This window comes from Aquarana catesbeiana, linkage group LG12 (genome assembly GCF_042186555.1).
Source record: "Aquarana catesbeiana isolate 2022-GZ linkage group LG12, ASM4218655v1, whole genome shotgun sequence".
Classification (NCBI taxonomy): Eukaryota; Metazoa; Chordata; class Amphibia; order Anura; family Ranidae; genus Aquarana; species Aquarana catesbeiana.
Genome location: NC_133335.1, coordinates 42,559,235 through 42,564,861, shown reverse-complemented (window position 1 = coordinate 42,564,861; position 5,627 = coordinate 42,559,235). Strand labels below are relative to the sequence as shown.

Sequence of the window (5,627 nt, the reverse complement as noted above, 5' to 3'; positions counted from 1 at the left end):
CTGGAACATAATAGAGAATGTACAACTCAGATTAATAACGATCCTCATAAATAAAAACAGCGCTACGTAAACTGTTGGCGCTATATAAATATTGTATAATAATAATAATAATAATAATATAATAATAATAATAAAAACGTTCTTTCTCGTGCATTGAGGGACACAGGAATTTAGATAGCGTTCAGTTATACTGCCTCCTGCAGGGGGAATTGGACACTGGCAATGAAATAAATCTATGGGCTGGTCCAGAATAACCCCTTCTCTAATGCCCCGTACACACAAGCGGAATTTCCGTCAGAAAAAACTTGGATGGTTTTTCCGATGGAATTCCGCTCAAGCTTGGCTTGCATACACACAGTCACACAGAAGTTCTCTGAACTTTCGACCGTCAAGAACGCGGTGATGTACAACACTACGACGAGCCAAGAAAATGAAGTTCAATGCTTCCGAGCATGCTTCGAATTGTTTCCGAGCATGCGTGATTTTTTGCGCGTCCGAATTGCATACAGACGAACGCATTTTGGCATAGGAACTTTTTCCAACCGAAAAATAGAGAACCTGCTCTTAATCTTTTGCTGGCTGGAATTCCGCCAGCAAAAGTCCGATGGAGCATACACACGGTCGCATTTTCCGATCAAAAGCTCTCATCAGAGTTTTGCTGGCGGCATTTCAGATCGTGTGTACGGGACATAAGGATCAGAATATTATCATCATTCCAAAAACATTTTATACATGAAATGAACAAAACTAGGTACTCGGGCCCCAGTGAACAATAATAAAGATAAACAAAGAAAAATAAATAAAGATCTACACGTAAGTATAAAGTTAAACATTTAAAGATAAATAATAGTAATTATAAAATTAACACCAATTTATTCAATGTGAGCAACTACTACACATAAAAAGCAGCAGGATGCACAATATGATTGCAATATTATCAATCATAAAGTTCATTATCATCATCTCAAATTGCAGGGATGTCAAATAACACCAATAATGGCAGTAATAGCTCCGGGTGATGCAGAAACTGTCAGTCTCACGCTGCTGGGGGGAAAAAAGCGCGGGTTGGCTGCGATCATAATAACCGTCTCTAGTAGTGATGTAGAGAAGAGAATTGATTGAAGAGAAAAAAAAATAAGAAAGAGAAGAAAAATGGCAGCAAAAAAAATTTCATTAACAGTAGAGCTAAAAAAATGCAGCCTTCTGAGACTTGCTGGAAGTAGGAGGGGTTATCCTGGGCCCACCTACATGTTTTTTTTTTGTTTTGTTTGCAGTGTCCTATTTGCCAGTCATCATTAAAGTTTAAAGAGGAACTGCAGTCTGCTCACCTAATTTGTAATAAAAACATCTTTGCCATTCTGAAGCTTCCCCCCAACCTCTTTGCATATTATTTTATATATATTGTGATTCTGTACTTGCCGCTAACACCAGTGGCTGTGATTAATTCAAGGAAGTGGTTGTATGTTTAATATTGTTACCTGCAAGTGTCTGCGTTATAGAACAAAACTGCAGCCATATTACCTCATTAAGAGCGCCACTCGGGGCTCAGATTACTCGCTGCCTTTCTCTTCCTCCCCTCCTGACTGACCTCATTCTCGGCCCCACCCTCCGAATTGTCAGACGAGGAGAAGAGAAAGGCAACAAGTAATCTGAGCACAGAGTGGCGCTCTTAATGAGGTAATATAGCTGCAGTTTTGTTATATAACACAGACACTTGCAGATAACAATATTAAACTTTATTTAATCTTTAATATTGTTTGGATCCAGTCCACAGCCACCACTGTACCCCCCAGTCCACAGCCACCATTGCACCCCCCCTTCCACAGCCACCACTGTACCCCCCAGTCCACAGCCACCACTGTACCCCCATCCACAGCCACCACTGTACCCCCCATCCACAGCCACCTCTGCACCCCCATTCACAGCCACCACTGTACCCCCCCATCCACAGCCACCACTGTACCTCCCATCCACAGCCACCTCTGTACCCCCATCCACAGCCACCTCTGCACCCCCATTCACAGCCACCACTGTACCCCCCAGTCCACAGCCACCACTGTACCCCCCCATCCACAGCCACCACTGTACCCCCCATCCACAGCCACCTCTGTACCCCCATCCACAGCCACCTCTGCACCCCCATTCACAGCCACCACTGTACCCCCCATCCACAGCCACCCCTGTACCCCTCAGTCCACAGCCACCCTTGTACCCCCCCTCATCCACAACCACCACTGTACCCCCCCATCCAAAGCCACCTCTGTACCCCCAGTCCACAGCCACCCCTGTACCCCCCTCATCCACAGCCACCACTGTACTCCCTTTCACAGCTACCACTGTACCCCCCACCCCATCCACAGCCACCTCTGTACTCCCCATCCACAGCCACCTCTGTACTCCCCATCCACAGCTATCACTGTACCCCCCATCCACAGCCACCACTGTACCCCCCTTTCACAGCCACCACTGTACCCCCCATCCACAGCCACCCTTGTACCCCCCCTCATCCACAACCACCACTGTACCCCCCCATCCAAAGCCACCTCTGTACCCCCAGTCCACAGCCACCCCTGTACCCCCCTCATCCACAGCCACCACTGTACTCCCTTTCACAGCTACCACTGTACCCCCCACCCCATCCACAGCCACCTCTGTACTCCCCATCCACAGCCACCTCTGTACTCCCCATCCACAGCCATCACTGTACCCCCCATCCACAGCCACCACTGTACCCCCCATCCACAGCCACCACTGTACCCCCCAGTCCACAGCCACCACTGTACCCCCCAGTCCACAGCCACCTCTGTACCTCCCATCCACAGCCACCACTGTACCCCCCAGTCCACAGCCACCTCTGTACCCCCCCATCCACAGCCACCACTGTTCCCCCCAGTCCACAGCCACCACTGCACCCCCCCATCCACAGCCACCACTGTACCCCACCTCAGTCCACAGCCACCTCTGTACTCCCCCTGTCCACAGCCACTACTGTACTCCCCAGTCCTCAGCCACCACTGTACCCCCCAGTCCACAGCCACCTCTGTACCTCCCATCCACAGCCACCTCTGTACCTCCCATCCACAGCCACCTCTGTACTCCCCATCCACAGCCATCACTGTACCCCCCATCCACAGCCACCACTGTACCCCCCTTTCACAGCCACCACTGTACCCCCCAGTCCACAGCCACCTCTGTACCTCCCATCCACAGCCACCTCTGTACCCCCCATCCACAGCCACCACTGTACCCCCCAGTCCACAGCCACCACTGCACCCCCCCATCCACAGCCACCACTGTACCCCCCCCTCAGTCCACAGCCACCTCTGTACTCCCCCTGTCCACAGCCACTACTGTACTCCCCAGTCCTCAGCCACCACTGTACCCCCCAAGTCCACAGCCACCTCTGTACCTCCCATCCACAGCCACCACTGTACCCCCAGTCCACAGCCACCTCTGTACCCCCCCATGTCCACAACCACCTCTGTATCCCCCAGTCCACAGCCACCTCTGTACCCCCCAGTCAACAGCCAGCTCTGTACCCCCCAAGTCCACAGCCACCTCTCTACCCCCCCAGTTCACAGCCACCACTGTACCCCCCAGTCCACAGCCACCTCTGTACCCCCCATCCACAGCCACCTCTGTATCCCCCCATCTAAAGCCTTTTTTGTACCCCCCCCAGTCCACAGCCACCTCTGCACCCCCCAGTCCACAGCCACCACTGTACCCCCCAACTTAATTTAGTATCAGGTGAATGTGGCTGTCCATGCAGTCACAAACATTGAATCTGGCCCTTAAGTGGAAAAAGGTTGCTGACCCCTGCTCTACAGTCTATGGGGCTGATTCTTACTTTATATGATAGTGCTAATCAATTATTGGTGATACAGACATATAGGCAGTCACTTAAGTGTTTTTTTGTTGTTGTGTTACGGTAGGGTGTAAATTTGGATAAAGGTGCCTTTACTTGTAAAGATCCACATTAAAAGAATTTTAATGAAATATAGACTTTTATAAATGACATATCAGAAGACAGCGACATACTTTACATATGGATCTTTTCCATTTAGTTGGTTTTGAAGCAAGTACCCATCAATAAGTCTGTATCTGAAATATAGTTGAGTATCTCCTTTTGTTTAAACATTTCAAATTTTTGGGTGAGGGACAAGAGCTGTAAATCCCGGTTCACACTTGTGTATGGTGCAAGAACGCATGTGATTCACACAGCACTGCAAATCACATGCGATGTCCGTGTGATGCGATTTCAGCCATACAGATAGTATGGCTGATATTGCATCGTATTCAGCACCAGAATTGAATCGCATAAGTGTGATTCTTGTCAGTTCGCAGTGTGATATGCGAGCTGACATGGGGGAGGGGGTCATTAACATTGTATTGTAACTCCCAGCTGTTCGCATATGGCAGTGTGAACTGATGTGCGAGTCGGGTGTGATGCGGTATCCCACAGTGGATTTGCAGGGTTTCCGCATCGCACAAGTGTGAACCGAGCCTCAATGTTATAAAACTGCAGCAGAGCAAAATCAGGTCTCCTGTCCTGCCAGATGTAGTTATGCTGTGTGGCAGAGCTGTGTAAAACTGAGGACTGAAGGAGCAGAAATACAAATCCTTTGACTTGTAAAACAGCTCCCATACATGTATTTCATCTGTATATTTAGCTGTTTACCTGAAGTTCAGCCTTTACATACAAATAGCAATAATCCGGAATGCAACTGCAGCACAAGCGTTTTCCCCGCACCAGGTTGTATCCAAACCAGGTATAAACTGAATGTTGCTCTCCAGAGTTGAAAAGCCCCTAGGTGCTGGCTAATGCTAATCCATGTTGTGAGGGAAGAAAAAAGTCCGGACAGTCGCACACCAGGAGAATATAATCCAACGAAATTTCTTTATTGTAAAATCAGGAACAAATCATGTACAAAGCACCATGGATAGGATGTACAGATAATCACGCTCTATGGAGCGCTTACTCATAGCTTTGACTCACAGCTATGAGTAAGTGCTCCGTAGAGCGTGAAACGCGTTAGATGATTATCTGTACATTCTATCCATGGTGCTTTGTACATGATTTGTTCCTGATTTTACAATAAAGAAATTTCGTTGGATTATATTCTCCTGGTGTGCGGCTGTCCGGACGTTTTTCTTCCTTTACATACAAATACATATGAAATATCTTACAGCCTTCTATACATGGGCGTAGCATAAGGGGTTGCAGGGGTCACAATCGCAACCCTGCCCCTAGCTCCAGGGGGCCCTATATATTATCATATCCTCCACAAAATCCAGCTCCGATCTGCCCTAGGGCCCCACAGCCACACTCCAGTACTGGGCTTCTACATTGCTTTCCACAGTCCACACCCCTCTGTTCCCTTTGGCTGGGGAGAAGCTATGAGCCATTTCCTGAAAGGAGAGGAGCACAAGGTGAGAACAGCCCAGGATGGGGAAGTGTTTGTGCTGTGTGCTGGCAACATGGAATTGTAACCGAGCTCAGCGAGGCAAGAGGAGGAGAGGAGGAGGAGGAGAGTACCATCCTGTAGCGACGATGGGACCGATGTCACTGGTGAGGTATGACACTGCTCACCCGGGGATGTCTACTTACCCCACTACCCTGACAACTG

The 5,627-nt window shown here is 48.8% G+C and overlaps 1 protein-coding gene across 2 annotated transcripts in view; it reads right to left on the bottom strand.

Moving 5' to 3' along the window:
* SMARCD2 (SWI/SNF related BAF chromatin remodeling complex subunit D2) overlaps nt 1–5,627 on the bottom strand; it is an 89,116-nt gene that overhangs the window by 10,051 nt on the left and 73,438 nt on the right. The gene's annotated exons all lie outside the window — the stretch shown is intronic.